The 23963-nt window shown below is 33.3% G+C and overlaps 1 protein-coding gene across 2 annotated transcripts in view; it reads right to left on the bottom strand.

Annotated features, from left to right (window-relative positions):
- Positions 1–23963, bottom strand: part of LOC128988879 (tyrosine-protein phosphatase non-receptor type 13) — a 340673-nt gene that overhangs the window by 275529 nt on the left and 41181 nt on the right. The gene's annotated exons all lie outside the window — the stretch shown is intronic.

Raw genomic sequence — 23963 nt, 5'->3', positions numbered from 1 at the left:
AGTCTGTAATTTTGACATACGTCGCCCACATTTAGAAGCCGAACTTTGCAAATTGTTTGCCAAAACTAAATTGACTTTCTAATCAAGTTTAACCAAATAATTGTTTTAATAAATACTTGTCTTGTGGTGGAAAAGTAAACGTTTTCCTAGTCATAAAATGAATTATGGTCCTGTTTATACTTTATTATAGTTTGCAATTATTTATTTTACTATTATTTCATTTAAGGACTTAAACCTACCACTACATGGAAATGATCACATTGCCACACCTGTAAACAGTACGCAAAATGGATCATTTACGCTCTAGAGCGGGAATGAATCATTCCTGCTCGCTAATCAGCTGATTAGACTGTTGGCGTTTCCACATCAAGGAGTGTAGGACTTTCGGCCTGGGGTGATTATGAGAAACTTACCCTCCGCAACAAACAATAGGGAACGTGGGTAGCTCCGAGTCTGCTGTCCCCAAAAGATTCCCTATAGGTAAATTGAAAAGATTTTGTGGGTAAGAGGGAAGTAGGGAAGGGGTGATATAGGGTGTTTGACACAGCAAGCTGGCCAAAAACTATGAATAGGATTAGGTACGGTACTTCCAAGAAGGACCTGAGCCCCAGAGCACTCCAGAGCAAGAGCAGGTATTAGATGGATTTAAATCTAAGTTTAGGCTATAGTTTAGTTACAAACACCGTGCTAAAAGTTATATATTTAAACAGTTTTTAACCAATTTTAACGACGATTTGACGACATATGTGTCACCTCAGTTCAAGATACAAAAACAGTGGATATGTATAAATTGACCATCATAATATTAGATATTATAGTTTTGTATATACATTATAGCTTTTATAGATAGGCTACTGCAGAAGGTGGGGCCACCATCCGCATATTGTCACTATAGCTTTCATAAATCACAAACGTTGACGAATTAGTCTCACTTAATATGATTTCAAGGCTTGTTTACAAGAATCCATCCACTCAATAGTACAAAAATGTTATCCATACAACAGTATATTATATTATTACAGTGATACAATCAAATTTTATGTAAACGGTTAAGGCCATTTACCAAATAAAAATATAGGCATATGGCATATCAAAATGAAGCTTAGAGTGTGTAGATTTTGCCGAAAAGTATTGATATGGACGAACGGGACGAACTCCCTAAGGGCTCTGCCCCACAGGCTGATTTTCAAAAGGCTACGCCTTGCATGTTTTGGAAGTTATTATTTGATTAATTTAGTGAACAACAGCTGGCCAATGCAATCTACAATATAGTTTGTTTGCTTACATTTTTGTATACTTATTTTATTATTTACTTTTACGTTCTTAAAAGAGTCGCGGTGAATGGACAGTTAAGCTATTTATAGCTGTTTGTTACAAGTGAGTAACTAAAGGTGTTCGAACCATGATGACTATGAGATTAACAAACCATGTATGTTGTTCGTTCCAAGAGGTCCGATCTTTAACAGATCGCAATTTCATTGAAAAGTATTAGAGATGTCGTGAAAGAGAGCTGCGTGTTCAGGTACAACCTCGGCCAACCTTAGGACGTAAGGTATGAAGGTTCCACTGCCTTTAACATCCTTTCACATGAAAATTTCTCGAACTTGGGCCCTTTAAATGAAATATAAAGTCAAAGTTGATTAAATTAATTTAATGGTGGTTTCTGTTCACCCGTGAATTCACGGGTAGAACCTCTTGTTTCAGTTTAAAGTGTGAATTGTAGTTTAACAGCTGAATGTACATTCGTAGTACATTCATTCAGATAATTTAAACGAGAGACGTAGTATAAAAATAATGATAGGCCTACTTTAATTAAATTACAGTATGGTGTAAGGTAAACAAAAAACTGCAGTGTTTAAAATAATGTTTACCTAAAAAATTTCTGGTAGTGTCCTATTTACAAGCAAATACAAAGTGAAAGTAAATAACAATTTGTTATGTAAAAACCAGATAAACACTAAGTATAAAATACGAAATTAAAAACTAAACCAATGTAACAAGAGACAAGTATGTTATAAAAATGCGTTTAAAATATAATCCTATATATTAATTAACAGTCTGGTGTATTGGTACAACAAAATATTTAAATTAAACTTGTAACTGCAGTGTTTAAATGATCAATTACTACAAAAAGGCTTCTAGTGATGTAGATATTTACAATCAATAAAAGAAATTTACAGTTTGTTATATACAAAATCAGAAAATTCAGTTGGATGGAATTAAATGCCCCTATGCATTTCATTCAACAATTAATTAATGTAATTTGCAATTTAATAATTGGAACACACAATTCAACATTGTGCATTTCCAACAAAAATTATGTTGGATGGAATTAAATGTACTGTTGTTATTAGGTGAAATAACACAGAACAAGTAAGTATCAAAATTAAACTTTTACGGCCAAAATTTAGCGTACGCAGCCAACGAAATAAAGAATTCAAGTTAAAATTACTACAAGTATTTTGCATTTAGGTTTCGTAATACAGTAAAGTTAAATAGACACCTTCTAGTGATGAAATGCACTATTTTGTATTGTTTTACTACCTTACACAAACATCTGTTACTTTTATATTTAGTGTTCGCGGCCAACGAAATAAAGAATTCAAGTTCAAATTACTACAAGTATTTTACATATAAATGTTTCGTAATACAGTACTGTTAAATAGGTACCCTCTAGTGATGAAATGCACTATTTTTTATTGTTTAACTACTGTACACGAACATCTGTTACATATTTAGCGTTCGCGGCCTAAGAAATAATGAATTCAAGTTCAAATAACTGCAAGTATTTTACATTTAAATTTGTCATAATACAGTACTAAAAACCACTATCATATACAGTATTAAAAGAAGCATAAAAGATTTATTATATGTAGTAAGAATTTGCGTATTTTTTAATCTAAAATTTTGAAACAAAAATAGGTTTATTTGGGGCGGATATCCACCACCCGTAGACACCATCACTTTCTGAGTCGTTAATGCCAAAGATTACAGCAGTATTCTAATACAATAGTAATGTATTTCCTAGAAGGTTGGCTCCAATGCTATTTGCCCTGTTTCCTGTATCGACGACCCTGTCCACCACCCCACAGGTATTTCCGAGAGATTCCTGGGATTTAGTGGGTAAAGCGCAAGCTCAGGTCAGGTACCTACTCCCGAGAAACCTACCCTTTACACCACATAATAGGGGCAGCCCAGGCCGAGTCAGGGGCAGCGCAGGCCGAAAGTCCGTTTCCCCACATCAAGACAAGCAAACACAATCATAACCTAAATGGCATTTAACTAAAAAGTAATCTGTATCTTATGATAAGTTAATTATGGTGGTAGGAAAATCTTGTGTTTACGAGCACAAACAGTCATTGCCCTCTTAATACACAAATATACATTTTTTGGTGAATTAATTAGTTTGACGAATGCTAGATTTACGAAAAGCATAGTTCATCACAAGGGCCATAACTGTACAATATTTTCATCCCTCGTTTATTTTCTAACGATTTCACCTTTGGTAATAAAACTCCTGACAATAAAGTTCACCTTTGGTATTTTATGCTACATCCTAAAGTTTTTTATTTAAATTTAAAATAGTCATTCAATGTGGTTTTATAACAGTGTATATGAAGTATAATATTCATTTTATTCACTAGGTCATCAACATTACTAATTCCAACTCATAAAGAAAATTCTTATACTCTTCCAACAAAAGGAGTTCATACTATATGGATCATTGACTGTATACGTTTTTTTTTCATTTTGATCGAATAAAATGGCTAAAGCAAACAGCAATCTGAATAATCACTCATTGTAAATACAATTTCGAGTTAAATAGCGTTTAAATCTAGCTATGTCAAAAAGTTTCGAAGGCAATTAGTTGGGGTTAAACACTCAGAAGAAAATCAATCACTAACTTAGAACTGCTACAGGGAATTGAATCTTTCCATCGAATTTAGCTACAGCAATTGTAGAAATTGTAATACAAACATTTAAGTTGTTAATGAAACCTATATTACACATAAATCCAATACACTAAGTTTGTAAATAAATACTTGCATGTGAGTGGCTTTAATCTATAGCTGTAGATACTTTGACGTGAAGTACCACTACAATTAGTGACTAACATTTCCATGTTAAGTTGGAGTGTTAATGTTTTAAAAAATGAGTAAGAATTTAGGTTGTAGAGTGAACACAAGTATTCTCCCTCCTCTCGACGTTTAGGGGTTGGTGGTGAGGGATGTATTCAGTAAATGCAGACACCGTGACTTGATGTACTGACGAGGCCTAACAGGGTGGATACAATTCTTTACCCTTATGAGGCAGTTCTTATGGCAGTGTATCTTTTCAAACACAATCCAATTTAAAACAGCAAAAACCAAGGACAAAAATAAGTTACAGGTTTGTAATATTTATTCCTCGTAATAATCATTGGTTATAGAATAATTTGTTAACTCTGGAGCACAGTGTTTATTTCAAGTTAAAAACATGGTGTAAGTAAAAAATGTGTATGGATTCTACTTGAACGTGTATACCTATTAAATATTGTGGATTGTTAAATTTATGAAGTAGTCAAAGAAAACTGATTCAGGGAAAATCAATGCAGTTAACATGTAGTTTGATATCCAGAACTAACTGCTCTTGTAACTATGTTAACAATTTAGAAACATTTACGGTAGCGAAGTAATATTGCAAGACTTGAATGGTCACATTTGCAGTGCACAACGTGTTATCTAGTGAGATCATTTGTTGATAGTGTGGTTCAAGGGTCAACACGTCCAAGCAGATAACGCTACTCAACCTTTGTGTCCCTAAATGACTGAATTTTAGCAAGTAACACTACCTTATTCTTTGCAATCTTTGATTATTGATGCATCAGACCTATATGTAGTTATCTACAAATGATCCTGTTTTAGTTTAACACGTTAGAACAAGTATCACACAAAACAACAACAAGTATACATGGCTAAACAAAACCTATACACATTAAACCTGTAACCATATCAAATTAAATTTAACGCTATTTGAATTTCATTCATGGCAAATATTAACTATACTGTAATGAAAAAGGCTACAAGCACAGCTTCACTAAAATAATAACAATGATATATTACTGGATTGGGAATTAATTTAGAACACAGGATCCTTTTAGGATTAAGGTACTTTTGAGGAATTCAGTCAAAGCTCTGTCCAATGCATATTCAACGTGTCTGTTTTATCCTCATTAAAATACTTATTCAACCATTAGTTGAAAACAAGAATTAATAGTATATTTATTGTAAGACTGTATACCATCAGTTTGAAAAAAATATAGTAATTTTAAATTTGCTGAATTAAAAATGCATTATAAAATAGAACTTACTGTAATATACGATAAAGGAGAATATCTTTTATCAATCGTTTTTAAAACTAGCCTATTCGAACATATTCACTTTACCGTATTGCTGTTTTACTTTACAGCATTAGTAACGGACTAATAAGGTTCAAGGATTGAGAGAAAAGAAGTAAAATTGTAATCCTTCGAATGTCAACTTATCAGCTGTTGAGAAGAATTTAATTGTTAGAGTGGTTGGTACAATGAGTCGTATAAGAGGCAATGAGAGGTTATAAAATAAAACATAACCTCTCTATGTTATGAGTAGTGATTGTTAGTTATTAAAAACCGGTCGTAGGCAAAGCAGTATTTGTACTTTTCGTGCCTCCTCTATAATAGTGAGTGTCTCCTAGATAATGTTTAAACAAGTATTTGCCTGATTTCAGATGGCCAAACCATTATAGTTTGACAACTCTACAATAAAATAGGTTAAGAATGTTCATGATTGTAGATGCATATGTCCTTAATTGGGCACACCATAAATAATTATGTATGCCCAAACAAAAACAGAAACCTACCATAGCTTGGCACCTATAGGATGAAATAGAGCTGAGTTATTTTCCACCTAATTGTATATAAAATGCTACCCATCCTGTGATTTATATCCACTTAAATAAATGGTTCTGCAGCGCACAGCGCACTATTTCATTTTGGCTGTATCTATAAAAAGTGTGCTATTTCCTTGTTCCAAGAAATACAAACGATGCACCTAAAACCATTCTACAACGGGTTTTGCTTTGTTAAACAGCCAAAATATGTTGGAATTGAGCCAAGTATTTTAGGTTAATTGACATTGGCCGAGGACCAGGTGTAGGTATTGTTCCTTAGAATTGCGCAAGTCTGTCTGTCTGAATTAAGTCTTATATGAGAATGAGAAAGCGATTATCAATTTTACATTATCATCAAACAAAAAATATGGTTAGTAATTTTTACTCCATATTTATATGAAATGTTTAGTTTTATTTTATCTAGTTGTTACACAAATCCTTCGTAACGGAAAGAGGAGGACACGGAATAGAAAATGTGGAGCTTTAAATTTACAGATTCAAAAATTTCACATCCCCAATTGATTTTAAAACAAACAATAATAAAAATAAAAAATTGTTTCGCCTTTTTATTACACATCTTTGGTATAGAAACTAGAAAGTATCACTTACTTTCAACACCATCGGTCGGGGTGGAATAATTTAACAGGTCAGTTACTGTTGGCATTCTAGCCATTGCATTTTGTTCCAACAATATTTGCCAAATTACATACCTACGTGTTTTATAACTTCCTGGAACAATATAATGTTTTGTGGAAATCCAGCGTAGTATTTCGCTATTACGAATTTGTTTGATATGAGTATTTAAAATCAGGATGAAGGTAAAGTCAATCCGTACCTTACGATGAAACAAGTTTTCTAGAGAGGAGAATGCAAATTTGTATTTCAATTTCTTTAAAAAGTCAAGATAAGTCCCTACTATCTCAATTTGAAAATGTGTCTTAACTGGATAAACAAAGCTAACTTATACAGAAATATTTGCCTTGCAGATTATAACTACGCAGACAAAAAATAGTAATCCTTACAAGTTTCAAAATGAAAAATGAAATAGATAAACGTGGTTTAACACGTTCCCTACCAACTGTCACACTCCTCTGTAACTGAAGGATGAGTATAGTTGGTAGCTAATAATAAGTTAAGATCAAATCTGTTGGAGGAGTATTGTGAATTAGTTCAAGGTTCACATTGGACTATTACATGAAGTGGATAGGAAAAATAAATATTAGGTTTGTAGCTGTCCAAAGTACCTCATTGTTTGGATGGCCCAGTGATAATAATTGTAGCTTAAAGCACGAAAGTCGCTAATTCAATTCTGAACGAAATTATTTTTGGACCTAGATACCATTTGTCATTGGGATGTAAATTAATGATTCTATCCAACGATTTTCGTCGTTAGATGGTTACAGAGTTTGGACCGTTTTCTGAAACGAAAAACGTTAACAATTGCTAATAGCGTGAAAACAAAAGCTTAAATGTGTTCAAGAAGCTCAAAAAACGTTGTGTATTATATACAACACGAGGCAGATAGAATGATTTGCAGGTGGTAGCGGAAGATACTAGTTAGCGCTGTGAATGTAGAGGTCTGAAAATAAACAAATCCACGTGCCAAAGATGCAGCCTGCAGTTGTCGTGTTCTCTCAGTAGCACTTGCACTTTTGATCAGTTGAATTTCCAACTATTCTTCAAGCTGACGCAAATAGTTACGCTTATTATTTCAAAAGCGTGCAATAGGAATAAAGAATATCTAACAATTTATATGTCTCAAAAAACGTAGAACGGGTTTACGATGCTTTTAGTAATGCATGAACAATATAATATAATATTTTTTTATTTTTAAGATGATGTATCGATCAAACATATTTTCTCAATGATTCTTCAGTGAGCTTAAGCCAACTTTTAGAACTATTTACATAAAATATGTCTATGGTTGTTTTGCTATTTTTATCTTGATATTAACGTTGACATAATTTTACTACATAAAACAAGTTATTTGTAAACAATTATACGTACTCTGGTAACATTGCCGTGTAATGCACAATTCCCAAATTTACCCTCAAATATAAGAGAGAGACTTTTAATCGCCAAAACATCCTTCTGCACTTGACCAACACCGATAAATGCTTCATATTTTACGGTAGAATGAAAAATTCCCAACGCTTGCACTTTCCCAATATAGAGTTTATGGATTTAAATCCTAAGAAAAATACTTTTGATAACTTTTACATTATTTACTGATACAGACAATAAATAAGTAGTGCAAGCTTAATTTTTCGTGTGGCTCAACTTTATTAGACATGTAGCTAATAAATTCTTTGTAAACTAATGTTTTCGATTAGGGAGGAGAAACAGTAATTGACTGAAGATTGACGACGAGGGACCCTCTTAATGTACAACATCATTAGTAAGACAATGTTTTGTACATTTCAGCGCCAGATTTGATCCTGAAGCCAGCTGGCCTGAGACCATTCACACGATTTATCACATACAAACACAAAGCACCATCAATGGCTGTCAATCAATAGGAATATTTTACTCGTTGCAAAAGTTTGTATTTAGTTTGGGTAAAACACATTATGACCACCTATGTAGTAATGGCTAGGAAATATTTGTATTTTGAACAGCTATGCTCCGTGCTGAAATGTTTTAAGAACTTGGTGGTGAGCTGGTGGATATGTAAATTTAAGTTTCAAAGAGATCTACATGTGGGATTATAGAGATTGACTCTAGTTAGTGGTAAAAAAGCTTGCATTCCCGTCAGCTTTATAGCAACAGCTGTTATTTATTGAGGTGTAATTTTTTAGTGGCAAAACCTTTGGATGTTTACCAATGCACATTTGGCCCGGTTAACAAAGGAACTGTGAATGATAGCTGCAGAAAAGTACGTTATACGTTCATTACCACCTAGTGACAATGGGCATCTATTTGTGGGAGGCTTTATTGTTGTACTTGTTTGAATTCAATGGTGAAATCTCGTTCAGTGAAACTGTAATAATTTGAGTTTATATTTTATATTTTAGAAAAGGTTGCAAGGAAGGAAACAATATGTTCATTTAATGAAACACGCTCTTATTTGTATGATAGCTCTATTTATGGAACCTAGAGGTTGTTATGTTACTTAAGAGGATCCGCCACCTTTAAATGGCCAATTTTTAAAATTTTTTTAATTTTCCAAATATGTTATTTTCTTATTCTACATACTTTTCTGAGTATGTGTGTAGATTTTTATGTAAATCTGATTATTTTTTCATACAAAAAGAAATGAAATAAAATATTGACTCAGCTACGCCAAATATAAAAAAAACCCAAATTTTTTATTCTAACATTTTTTTTTTTTTTTTTTTTAAGCCATATATATGGCCCATAATAAAACAGGCATTTCTTTTATAGAATAAAGAAACAATGAAATATATATATATATATATATATAAATTAAATTCATGTACATTGTACATACAGTCTATGTACATAATAAAGGGACAATATCTTACTGCCTGTCTGTAAGTGTTTATATCTCAGCTGTTTCTGTCATCTGCTGCTGCTACATACTGTTATTGTAGGTTATGTTGTATTGCTGTGACATTTACTGTATGTTTACACATTACATTGATTATTAGTACATTATTATCACAGTTTTTATTCTGTGGTATTATATTATTGTTAGTTTTATGAGTGGACTGAACATGTAGTGCAAAGTGATTTCAAACAGCTATTTTGGTAGAGCTTCTAAGTAAATTATTGAATATCTTTATATTTGGTTGTTCTGTGCTAATTGAACCCTAGGTCTGTGAAGTTTTGACCTGAACATGGGTAGGGTGAAAGCAGGAAGAGTAAAAAAATCCCTTCAGTGTCGCAGGAATATGTCAAAAAGGTGGATAAAAGAAACTGATATAGAAAAATGTGTAGGCTCAAGTATTAGTGAAAATGAGGTTAGGCCTAGGCCTATTTGTACTGATAATGATAATGTAATACCTGGCTGTAGTAACAAGGCTCCAAGGATTCATAGTTCTTTTTCTGAAGAATGTATTGACAATGAAGAAGTTACCCCGGCGAAACGGCCTAAGCCTACTGGGTTTGAACTTGTTGCCTCATACGGAACCGTTGGTAAGACAGATACCTATGACATTGCACCAGCCTATAGCTTCGTAGATATGACAGTTCTTTCTAAATTCCTAGAAGATCTGCCATGTAAGTATTGCTTGGGCATAAATTGTAAGGTAACTATTACTAATGTCTTTGGATTCACGCAGAAGATTTCTGTACAGTGCAGTTCATGCAAAGAAATAAATAGTTTTCTCACATCCCAAAGAATTCACCATAAGGACAATGTAGGTTTTAGAAAAAATCCATTTGATGTAAATAGGAGGATAGTGAAAACCTTTGGCTCGATCGGTAAAGGACATATGGCAATGCAAACATTTTCCATGTGTATGAATATGCCTAGTTTGCATCATTCAGCATTTGACAAACATATGCAAATATTAGTCAATGTCTCAAAACAGTGCTCTGAAGAGACTTTAAAAAATGCTAGGGTAGAGGTAGAGAAGGCACACAGTGACACATTAGACATTGTCAAACCTATAGATATAGGTGTTAGTTATGATGGCGCTTGGCAGAAAAGAGGTTTCACGTCCAAGTACGGAGTGGGCTGCGTAATTGAAGTCGTTACTGGCCTAGTTATAGATTATGTTGTTGCTGTCAAAATATTGTAGAATATGTCAGCGGAAAATATCTGAACTTGGAAGAAACTCTCCTCAGTTTAATGAATGGTTGCTATTCACAAGCCAAAATGCCAAGCCAACTTTGACGGTTCCTCGCCAGCAATGGAGACCGAGGCGGCAGCAATCCTTTGGAAGCGGTCGGAAAACCTTGATTTCCGTTACATTAGTGTAATTTCCGATGGAGATTCAAAGGCTTTTGACCACATAAGTTCTCTGAATGTGTATGGAGAAAATGTTACGATTGACAAACAAGAATGTGTCAACCACGTGGCGAAACGTTTGGGTACTGCTCTTAGGAACCTTGTTAAATATTCTAGCAAGGTGAAGATAACACTTGGCGGCAAAAAACATGGTAGCCTAAAAGGAAAAACAATAGACAAACTCTGTCAATATTATAGGAATTCCATAATCAACAATTTAGACAACACTGATAAAATGAGAGAGGCAATTTATGCAACTCTGGACCATTGCAGGTCCTCAGATGATGAACCACGTCATGATAAATGCCCGCCCGGAAGTTGGTGTTTTTACCAAAGGGACCTATACAATAAATTGAAACCTAGAAGACATTCTGAGGGCATAAAAACACCACTGAGTGAAGCTGTCTACAGCCGCATGCTGCCAATATACAAGCGACTTTCTAACGAGAAACTCCTCAAAAGATGTTCGTTGGGCAAGACTCAAAATGCAAACGAGTCTCTTCACAGTGTCATTTGGTCTAAATGCCCAAAAACCACCTTTCAAGCTAAGAGAAGGCTTGATGCAGCAGTTGGAGAAGCAATCAGTGTTTACAACGAAGGCTATTTTACATCTATGACAAACCTCCTTGAAAAAGCTGGTGTGTCACCTGGAATGAATACTGCAGTCCTAGCCAAGAAAAAAGACTCCCATCGCTTGAAGTTACGGAAGGCAAGGGAAGCCGACAAGTACAAGCAGTATAAGAAACTGGTGAAGGCTGCCCAGATTGAAGAAGAAGAGAGGAAGATAGAAGAAGAAGGGAGGATGTATGGTGCAGGAGATTTTTAATATGAGTACCAGTATCGAGCTTCCCTGAGTAAGCCTCAACTTTAAACTCTGTTTCCCAAAAGTTGGATTTTCCGTGTTTCTTGGTACAACAATTTGAATAACTTCTATAGTATATTATATAAAATTATGAAATTTTTACCACTATTTCATTGTTATATTACCAATATTTTGTCTTATGGAAAACACTCTGACTTTAAAACTAACTGTGAAAAAAAATTATAAATAAAAAAAAAAACTATAAATATTATGTGTTTTTAATTGTTTGTAACTTTTTTTCTAGCAATTTTATCTTATTTCCATAAGACAAAAGTTTCTTTAAGCTATAAGGAATAAAAATTAAAAAAATCAAGCCAATTGGTTAAAAAGCAAAAAAGTTATTTAAAGTATAAAATATATGTAAAAAACGTAAAAAAACGTTAACATTTCAAATTATAAGATACTTAAAAGGGTTAAAAAAATAATTTTACCTGGAAACCTTATTTCTAACACTAATAAAACAAGCAAAAATGTTATTAGCAAAATTCACTTAAAAAATAAAAAAAATCATATTTAAGGTGGCGGATCGCCTTAAGACTGTTTTTTAAAGTAGCCGTCCAGTTCAGTTTTTAGAATTTGTAAATTGCACAAACGGTGACAGCATTGTTTACTTTCATAACATCATAGTTTTACGGGTTGACTCATAACAACACGGGTATCGGACCAATGAGGTTCAAGGATTGAGAGAAGAAGTTAAATTGTAATGATTCGTCTTCAACTAATCAGCTGTTCTGGTCAATTTAATTTTTTAGTGGTGCAATTAGTGTTTGGTACAATGTTTCGTTGCACCACTGTCAGTGGCAATAAGAGGTTATAAACGAAAACATAACCTCTCTTAGAAGTTATAAGTTGTGATTTTTTAGTAATTAAAACACTGTCGTAGGTAAAGTAGTGTGCGCAACTCACGTAAATAGTGTGAACGACAAGAGTAGAGAATTTAACTTACGAGCCTTACTATTAAATGTAGAAACCCTTTCCAAATTTTCTTCTAAAAGGAATCGATCCTTCAGAGGCAAGGACTGGTTTAGATTTATTTGTATGTACTCATCCTGGTCTTTACATGTTGGTTTTGTATTTGTATTCTACAATCCCTAATTACGGGTGGATTTTAATTTAACTAACAATGTATATTAAATATTATATTTATAAGAAAGTGTCAGTTTGTGATTCTATGTTTCCATCATGGAAACACCATTGGATCATGTTAGGCGTTTTCCTCACTTAGATAGCAACTACACCGGAGAAAACTTGAGGAATAACGTCGTTTTAATACTTTCTTACAGTGATGTGCTAAGGGCCTTCGAAGTATTAAAGTGGGGGGTTTATCATAAAATGTTCCCACATTTTACGTTAGAATAGTCTACTGTCACTATTCAAATTTTACACTAAAATTGAAACTTAAACATTGTCTTTATTCTCTCAATTTACCATAGATTATAAACGAATATATTCTATAATCGGTGGCGATACTATAGCTGTTTCATACTACTGTCCTATCGTAGTTATACTTTACTGCTAAACCTAAGCACGGGTAAATAAGTTGTAAAATCTTATAGATTGTTGGAAGAAAATGTAATTGCCTATTCAAAGAACGCGCGCTAACAAAGCATCTCCGACCATACTTTATAAAATAAAGATTTTTCCCATGAAACAAGAATATTGAGTAAAAATCGTTCCAAATAAGTTTACTGGGTAAAATCCTTTCCCTGTAATATTGGCTTGGCCCTTTATAAATATTTGATGAAGAGAATTCCCAACGGTCTTCGCATACTTGTTGAAAACATTTACTGTAATATAATTTTACGCAGAATTAAGTAATGTAATAAACAGTCAGTGTTATGCTAGTATTAATTTTAACTAGATTATGCTATAATCAAAAGGTTTACCTTTTGTTAGTTTAAAAAATCTTTTTGTTTTTAAGTATTTGTCATTATAGCTACTTTTTCACAATAACGAAAAACTAGGTGTGTTTAAAACTTACAAGTTACTAAGACTTTGTAAAAATCAAATAGAACTATTTACAGAAAGATTAGTCTTAATGTCACAATGCCAAATCTGGCTCCCTGATCTAATATGGCACCTATTCATCTGGGATTAGAAGTAGTTTTGTGTCATCTAATGAAGCTCATATAGCAAAATCGTTCTCCTTGATGAATTAATAGCTGAGTTAAACCGTAATTACTTTTCTGACACAGTATAAATCCTATTCAATAAATTATCTCCAAATTAGCGTTAAACCATTCCTTTGCTGTCTTCGCCAAAGAATAACTTTTGTTAAGGATGTCACAAAAATATGCTTTTACATAGAAAGTTCAGGACGTTTTGGCCTTATCTAGAAAAATCCCAATTTCATGTTATAATATTTAAAAATACCTGTAGTTGCTGAGTGGTTGATTTAATGGCTTAACAATAAAAATTTCATCAGCTCGAAACTAAGAAACCCCAATACTTATGATTCGCAACTAAACCCAACTGTTCTTGATCACTGAGATTTCAACTAGCGCTCCTGACCAACGAAATAGCTCATCTAAAGCTGGGTTTTCCTAGGCGCGGAGTCGGCGAGCGGAGAGAGGAACGCGAAGAGCGGAATTGAAATTAACATGGCATTCCGCTCCGCTTCTAGGAAAACAGTAACATTAAATTGCCTAAGAGAAGTGGAGTCCGCTCTCCGCGTTCCTCTCTCCGCTCGCCGACTCCGCGCCTAGGAAAACCCGTCTTTAGTCAGTAACTTTTAGATCAAGCATCTAACTCATGTACTCATTTTACAATTTAATATTCAGGATAAGAATTAATACACTTTTACCTACGACCTATTAAGTAGCCGTTTCAGTTCAGTTTTTAGGATTGAAAAGTTTTACATAACCGCATCGTTTACTTTCATAACAGCATGTATACTCATAACAACACGGGTAACGGACCAATGAGGTTGAATAATTGAGAGAGGAAAAGTAAAATTTAACGATTTGAACTTCAACTAATCAGCTGTCCAGGCCAATTTAATTGTTGAGTGGTGCAATTAGGGTTTGGTTCAATGTTTTGTTGCATCACTATCAGTGGCAATGAGAGGAAAACGAAAACATAACCTCTCTTAAAAGTATTGAGTAGTGATTTTTTGTAATTAAAAGACTGTCATACAGGGTGAATAAAAAGTCAAGACCCCCCCTCTAATATTTTTCCAAGTAAATATACAGAGATATCCTTTTGGTGGTCGAGCAATCTTAGCAGGAAGTTTCATTTTATCATTTTGAAATTTTTGAGTGTCCCCCCAAAAGGGGGGATTTGGGGGGCAACTCAAATATTTTAAATGTAAACCCCCTTCAAGTGACACCTCATTTTAAAGAGTTTACAAAGACTTAGAGAATGGTGAAAACTAGAGGTCGCTATCTCTTCTCTATCCAAAATGGCAGCCAATATTATCAATTTTTCCATTGATTTTTTACAACATTTGACGGGCTACCATTTTGGATAGAGAAGAGATAGCGACCTCTAGTTTTCACCATTCTTTAAGTTTTTGTAAACGCTTTAAAATGAGGTGTCACTTGAAGGGGGTTTACTTTTAAAATATTTGAGTTGCCCCCCAAATCCCCCCTTTTGGGGGGACACTAAAAAATTTCAAAATGATAAAATGAAACTTCCTGCTAAGATTGCTCGACCACCAAAAGGATATCTCTGTATATTTACTTGGAAAAATATTAGAGGGGGGGGTCTTGACTTTTTATTCACCCTGTATGTAAAGTAATATATGCAACTCGTATACTTACTAGTAGTATACAATTAGTATACAAGCGTCGCGTAAACTTCTATATCGTATAATAGCTACAATAGTAATGAAATAAACACATCGTGTTAATAAACTAATTCGAGTTTTTAACGTGGAAAACAGCCAATGCAATCTTAGTAGGGTTTTAGCAGGGGTGCTAATTAAGCTTTGAAACAAATTAAACAACACAAGGGAACAAATTACTGCGATTAGCTTGACCAAATTGTAATTTATAAAACAGATTTACGAAATAGATTTTTCAAACCCACAATACATTGGGTTCGTTTGTTTACTGTGTATTCTAAGGTATTGCAAGTGAAATCGTAATCAGCTGGATGGAGAACAATTGGTCAAGATCCAACAATGTTTGGCCACCAGCTAAGGCTCTGCAGACACCGAGGCTTTAGGTAAGCTATCTGTGACCTGCCAACAGCTATTATCGCTTTTGCACATGTACAAATTGAACTTTGCAGCAAAAGGATGTTTAGTTTTTAACGAATTTCCCATTTAGGAAGCAAGTGTTCACTACCGTTGATTTCATGGTAAGTTTGGGTCCGTGTTTAACATGTATTTCCGTGACTACAATAACTTGACTAAAAAGAATCCAACTTCGATTACATTTTTATACAAACGTGTAAACCTACATTTATTGACCTAAGTCATAAGTAACCTGTAAATTTATTCCCCTCAAAATATATTATTCCCCAACTAGAGCCTAAAAGAAATTGTACTTTGAAGGTTTATTTTATTATTGGGGTACGAAGAAAATTTAACAATTTAAATTTGAAATCACCGTGTTAGTTGTCATGGAAAGTAAACTGTTGTAGTTTGCTTGTTTATGGATATAGTTAGGAATCACTTGCCAACTTTATTTGTGTTTTACTAAGCCATTTTACTAAAAACATACTTTATTACCATTCGAAACAAATTTATTATTTCATATTACCTAAACAAATTTAAAAGAATAAAATACCCAACAAACGAGAAAAGAAAATACAATTACTATTTTCCACCAAAATACACAACAATAAATTCAAAGTGGTGTGTGTGTAATTTCAAAGAGCTTCATAAACATATTCATTACAATACATTTTGATGCTTGCTAAATCACAGCAACTACTGTATTAATGACAACATAACCACATGACAATCTCAGCACTTATAGTGCTTAGCACTTGTCATGTGTTAAGTAAGATAACTCATCACATAGTTATACTAACCGAGCACGATAATGAAAGAGGAGCAAATAAAACGAAAAGAATATTGGATCCTAATTATGGAGGAGTTACTTTTCCAGAAAAATAAAAGTGAAGGAGGGCTTTGATTGGAAGAGGTTGACTTTGCCAGTTTCCCTAACTAATTTAATACTAGAGGAGATGCAGTTTGAATTTTTTGCATTTAGGCTACATGGAATTTAAATAAGGAGAAGTTTATTGTAGTTGGTATTTCCAGATCTTAAAACTCAAATGTTGCTATTTTTACATAGACTAGGTATACAAATTACTGTTACTATTTAAGTAAAAAAAATTGATACATTAATCATTGAATATTATTTAAATATTGATGTTTAAAATTAATTGTAATAGGCTATTGAAAGTGATGCTAAAATCACAAACCATGAGTTATTTTGTTAATTGCAATTATTATACCAATTATTCACCTTGACTTGCATTGTACATCAAGGGTTTTTAAATATACCTTCTTTCAATAATGAAGCGTTTTATACCACACACTTTTTATGTCTTTTTAAAACTATTTGATTATTGTTGAGATTCTGTTATTGAAGTATCATTTTTTGTCCCAGGACGCCAAACAATTGATTATATAAGAATCAATTTAGCTGATATGCTGTGGTTCGATATCGAGCACGAGCCCGGGATTGTTTTCCACATTACTCAAGGCTAGACCCAGAGAGCACAGAATAGAAATGTTTCAGAATAGAAATAAAAAATTTCCATTCTGTGCTCTCTGTTTATACCTAGGGGTTGTAGCATCATCACTTAGTCAAAATCCATTGGTGATTTGGCAGGATTTGAACCCGGGACCTTAGTGACCAAAGTACCGTGCTCTAACCACTAGACTAGCTCGAACTGTTATTTGACACTCTCATTTATTGTTGATCATTGTTATTTGACATCTTCCGTTATTGGAAGATGCTTGTTAAACTGGATTTTGCTGTCTAAAATGACAAGAGGTTGATAGAACAGTTTTACATCTACAACGATAACACATAACAAGATTTATTCATCAAATGCCACTTGTTTAGAAAAACATGTACGAAGGTTCCATTGGGAAACAAAACCAAACAGTTTTGTTTACTTCAGCACTTAATCCGCCCAAAGTGGAGGATTTTATCGTGAATATTTCAACAGTTTCTGTGAATACATCAGCTTTAAAAATTCAACAAGTAAACCAAATTTTGGGTTTAAATTGCGTTAAAAACAGACGATAAGAGACGAATTCAAGGACCCATTGGGAGAAAACCATTTGTAGTACATCTCGTCATTATATTTGAGTTACGAAAGTCAGTTTGAAGTTTGTATTTTAACCAGATTCGGAAATAAAAAAATATTTAGTTGGAATCATAGCTTGTTTGGCTTTCTGTATCCAGAGAAAATACAGAATACATATTTATCTAGTTAGTGATTAGATTAGAGAGCGGGATTCTTGTCTCTGATACATTCATATCTCTACTAAAGAATTCACTGGTTCAAGTGACAAAAACCGTTAGAGACCAAATACCTGCACAAGTGTAAGTTGCAAAAACCTGTCTAATAAGGGACCTGCTAAATAAGGGATGTTCAATTACTGGTATATCTTTATCCCTGGCTGGAGCTGTTGTATGTTGAAATACGCCAAACCATCAATACAGACTTTAAGTGCAAAAACTCTTATTAAACGCTATCTATTTTTAGATATGATAACGATTTATAACAGCTTATAATCCCAGAAGTAGTTTTTTTTTGTGCAAGAAGACATTTTGATGAATTAATAATTCAAAAACTGGGTGTAAATGTCCCATGAAGGGAATAGCTTATTGCCATAGGTCTCACGGTAAGACCTGGGCTGATGGGAACGAGAGTTTATGAATCTGCAGGTTTGCTGCGGCGGGAGTAGGCTATTAATGCCTTGCGGTGGTTATTATAGCGACGGAACTCTCTCCTATAGGTCCAAATTATATCCCGCCAATTGTCAATAGGTTTAAGCTAAGAGATAACTTATTGACTTTGTGAATGGATAGTGTTTTTGACCTCTAAGTACATCAAAACGACAATAAATGTAGGTTCCGGGTCCTGATCTTACCGTGCCACCTTTGTATAGCTAATTCCCTATAGGAAATTCACTAAAAGGGTTATTTACACACATTTTTTGCATTTTTATTTTAAATTTCCTTATTGGTAGTTAGGATCCTAAATTCTACAATAAAACTTAGTTCCGCCTATCGAGAAATGATCTGTCTTTCTGGTGGCAGCATAAAGAACTCGCTAATTAAAGCAGTAAAGCAGAAACAATATTTTGTTATCTCCGAAGAAAGTTTTCACATCGGTTCATCGATCCTATAAATAACATCCGTTGGTTCAAACAAACATTTGTAAACTTAAGTTAAGTTCTGTTCTGTATTGAGAGATTCGAGCTCTCCTGACTCATATCTCCCCAACAGAAATAGATTCCTAGACAGACATCATACATCACGAAGTTAACTAGACTAGACAGTTCCTGAGAGATGAATACAAAATATGTTTTACATAATATTTTCATTCACGAATCCTGAAATTAATTAAATATTGTTTATATTTTTAGAGCTGTACTGTAGGAAAAGCAAATACTTTATATTGTACAGGGTGGCCCAAAAAAGGTAGGCCTACTCATATAAACTGCTGCTTTAACTTTACTTCTGTTTTAATGGACAACACTCCACAAAAATATTCAGGAATGGTTGAAAAATGCAAAAACGAATAGAAAATTTAATAAACAATAGTTGAAAACATGTAGAGCACTTCGTCTTCAAATGGTATTAGTAAATAATCTAGCAATTTAGCGGTCATTTTCCAATATGGCGGCCAAAGGACCATGATTTGGACCACGTGACCAGTTGTTTTTTTTTGTTCCAATAGGTGTTTAACAAATCCCCGTAACAAACCCTAGGGGACATATAAGTGCACACGGGACATGGCCTAGCGCCTAGACTAATTGTGAATTTGAAAACCTGTTTGTGTATTTATTGTGACATTTAAGTGCACTAAATTGACCAATGTTTTTCTCTTATTTATTTGAGAAAAAATAATAAAAAAAAACATCTCAGGTTTAAATGTCTCATTATAACACCACAGATTATGCAGTAGAATGTTATATTTAGTTAAAATTGTTCTCACAGTTGGTTTGAAAGTAATCATCAAAACGCCCTTTAAATAAACCGCCCAAAATCTTTTTGAATTACCAGATTATCGATACAGCCGCGTTTACACGGGGCCAACTGGCAGGGGCAGATTACACTCCTACTCCTATAGTGTATTTCAAGTTACCTGAGGCAGGTGCCCGCCAACTGGCTTCGGATAAACGCAGCCTAAAAATTATGAATTTAGAAGAAATCCTATTTAATCGATGCTTGACCAAGTAAGGTACATCTGGTTAGGACTGTAGTTGGAGCACATAAATCCAAAAGACCCGGGTTCAAGTACCATCGATCACCAATTTTAGCTACAATTAGAGTTGTACAACCTGTTCAGGCCCACCTTGAATTTTAGATTAACCCATCTAGAAAATAACCCAGATTCGACAACATTCTCTCTCCCTCGATAGCTGTGACATCCACATTTTGTTTGGCTCTATTTGCCTAGTAGTGGAGGCAACACCCCGATGTTGGCAAGCTCGTGTATATACAGACATTCCCTGATGCTCGCCAACTCTACGTCATTGACGAATTGTGATCTATTTGAGTACAATGACGTAACAACAATCTTTCTGTCGGCCTACAATAATTCGATTTGCATTTCGAATATTAAAATATAATTTCTCAGTGATACTGAACACAGTTTTCTCATATTTTAACTATAGTCTGTCTAATCGGAGTACAATTAGCGGTATGTTTGTATGAATTTCCTGTTTTTTTTTCTATGACAGTTAAATATGGATAGAGCCTTGTATAAATACACTGTGTCCTATTAAAGCATTTGGAGCTCGTCGTTTGGCAAGTGTTTACGTTACGTTCACGTTTGTGTGCGTTGTCTTGTAAATGGCTAGGACTCACTTAGCTCCCTAATAAGTTAGAAGAAGACAAGTAATAAGCAAAATATTATATTTGGTCTATAATAAGTTACAAGAAGACAAGTTATCTTTAAATATATCGTTCAATTGGGTCTAATAACTAAGTTAGTACAGTTTATACAGGGTGTCACGTAAGAACAAAGAATTTTGGAATAGGCTTAATAGGTCCAAAGAAAAAAACATTAAGTATAATTATATTGTTTTTAATTTCTCATTAGCGAGATATTTGTAATTTTTTGTGATAAACAATTATATCTCAAAACTATTAGCTAAATTTATCTTAATGAAATTTAGTTATGAAATTTACTGTCTTATATGCCTAAAATCATAATCTATTTAAGAGAAAATCATAAGTAGAAAAAATGTTTTTGGTAAAAAAAAATGGCGGCCATTGTAATTTTCTTAACTAAATTACAAAATAAATGGCTAATTTTATGAAGAAAGGCCAAAACATTTTTATTTGGTAAATTTTCAATTCTCCATGAAATACACCAAGTTCAAAAAGATTAAATAATAAATAGCTGAGAAAATGCAATTTTCGGCGCAAAATGAGGCAAACACTGACTAAATGGCCGTATTTCACCTGGTATGTCCAGTACAGTTGAAAATTGTGATTTCTCAGGTATTTATAGTTCAATATTTTATTTGGTGTTTTTGATAGGGAATTTAAAGTTATATACTGTATAAAAGTGTTTTTGCATTTTTTTTATGTCAGCCATTGTTTATAATTTAAGTTATGCACATTTGGATAGCCACCATTTTGAAATCCAAGCGATATTTCAAAGAAAGCTGTTACCCACGTTCTCACCCCGTTTGACTTCATAAATATTAATAAAACTATTGATTGGTTAAGTTAAGCTAAAATAAACAAAATAGAATACAGTAATACAAACAATTAATCGTTTTAATAAGGAAATAAATTGAAAGAATAACAAACAAATAAGTACAGCTGAGGTTTTATTTTTACATTAGGTATATAGAAAGTTCCCTTTAGAAAGGAATTACGACCTTAAATAGCAATTTATTAAATAATGGATTCAAGGTTTCTCGTCATGACGCACATTTTAAGTATATGGTTTATGGGGGTGTAACTTGTAGTTTTCTCAAAAGTACATGGGTACTTTGGATATTTTATTTATTTATGGATATTTTCTGAAATTATTTTCTAATAGATGAAACTGTATACTAAATGTATTATGATATATAAACTATTTTTAAAGATATAAATTAACAAAAACAAATGGTAAATATCTCACTAACAAGCCTTTTTAAAAAAGTTCTAGATTTTTCTCGTCTTATTTTGGTTCATTAAACCTATGACAAGACAGCAGAAAACTTGGTTTTCAGAAAATTTTCAGCTAATCCATGATACGTCAACGTAACAGCAAAAAAAATCCATGGCTGTTGTCCGACAATTACATGAAACTGTACAAAAAACTGTTTTGTAAAGTACAATTTGTAATTTTAACTATTATATTATTTCTATTAAATCATGTGAACAAATTAAATATCTTATTATTAAAATCTTGTACAATTTTATAGGTTGATTTTACTATTCAATAACTCAATCATTGGACGATGGAAAACTTATTTTTATTTTTGACCAACAATTTTACGCAAAATATGTGGGAAAATATCTAATTATTAAAACCATACCTGTGCATGTTCTTTTATTATATTTTTGATAAGCCCGTAATTTTACTGTAGAAAAGATAGGATGAAGCCACGTTTATTATACCCATCACTATAAATAACACAAATAGTAAATCACAAGAAAACATTGTATGGGGAGAGGAAACGTTTAAAAATTTGCATTCTTAAACTACCGGCCATCTTATATCAATTGAATGAAGTCTATTTGTATTAAAAATTACAATGAGTCGTAAGTTTATCTGCTAAACACTGTTCACAAAACAACTTTAATTAAACAAGACACAGAAACAGGAAGAAGAGCAGATTTTAATAATCTGAATATTCATTTCTTTCAAGTTGTTCTGTAATCTTGGCAATTTTATCGATAAGAAAGAAAGTAAAATTTGGATTTGGACCTGGATAGGTATGGGTCTGAATATTATATCCAACGAGAACCAACCAACAACATTTTTATTAAATTAAGATGTTCAATCTGTACTGATGAGCTTTGCTTCATCCCTATGAAACCAAAAAATCCAAAATAAACTACTAAAACCGATCCTTCTGATCTATTAAAAACAAAGGAAGCAGCTACTTAGTGAAAGTCAAACTCAGAATAGATACAGACACGTGGGATGGCTGCTCGCCACGGACACTCGGCAGGCATCAAAAGATGGGGGTTTGATGTGACAATAGGAGCCTGTTGTGATGAAAAACAAACACAAACAACAACTGATACTGTCGTCAAACTTTTAAAAACTAATTGTAGTTACGTTATCAATTATCAATCATTGAGATGGGGAAGCCACGTATGGGCGTATTTTAACCAAATATGAGTGAGGTGAGTGTAGAATGGTGTGAAATTATCTAACTATAATAACAGTCACGTAAAATTCTTTCATTGATTTGTTTTGCAATTCGAAATTCTAAACGTTTTGTCGTAAGAGCTGAGTTGCTTATTTGCTTACAATGTTCACCAAGTGACCAGATCTCACTGAATAAACAGCTGATCTTCTTCAATAACAACGTTTCACAGTAAGCACACACAGTTTAGTTCATACAAGCACTGTTCACAATTCAGTAAATTGTTGAAAGAGTTTACAATCCTTAACTCATCTTGTCAATTAAATTACAGATAAGATCAAGTAATGTATTCCACAATAGCTATAACAAATTACATATAGGCTGTAAACTTGGGAGATACAGTGTGTATCTGTTCCCTAGATATTTTATCGTTATGGTAGATCGGTGGTAATGAAGTTTCACAATGTATATTGCCTGGGGAAGGGACCACGGACCACTTCGACAACAGCTCATCAACACAATTTGCAAGTTTATGTTCGGCCTCAATCGAACTCTACAGGTACCCGGCCAACCCTATAAGAATATTCATCACAAGATGAAGGTAAAAACATTAATATTGCTATACATTGATTGATGGTGTTTTAAAACGGAAATAAATGTGAGTTCATAATTGTAGATATGTGATACTTTGGCGTTACTATGAAGTAGACATTATATAAGTAGCCTACTAATCCATTCTATTATTTTTATGCCTTATACATATTTCATTCTTCGAATCATGAACAATATCAAATTTAGTATTATATACATAGAAT

The sequence above is a fragment of the Macrosteles quadrilineatus genome, unplaced genomic scaffold (genome assembly GCF_028750875.1).
Source record: "Macrosteles quadrilineatus isolate MER2022 unplaced genomic scaffold, UCM_ALF_1.0 Scaffold_3__2_contigs__length_128488019, whole genome shotgun sequence".
NCBI lineage: Eukaryota > Metazoa > Arthropoda > Insecta > Hemiptera > Cicadellidae > Macrosteles > Macrosteles quadrilineatus.
This window is presented reverse-complemented; position numbering and strand designations above follow the sequence as displayed.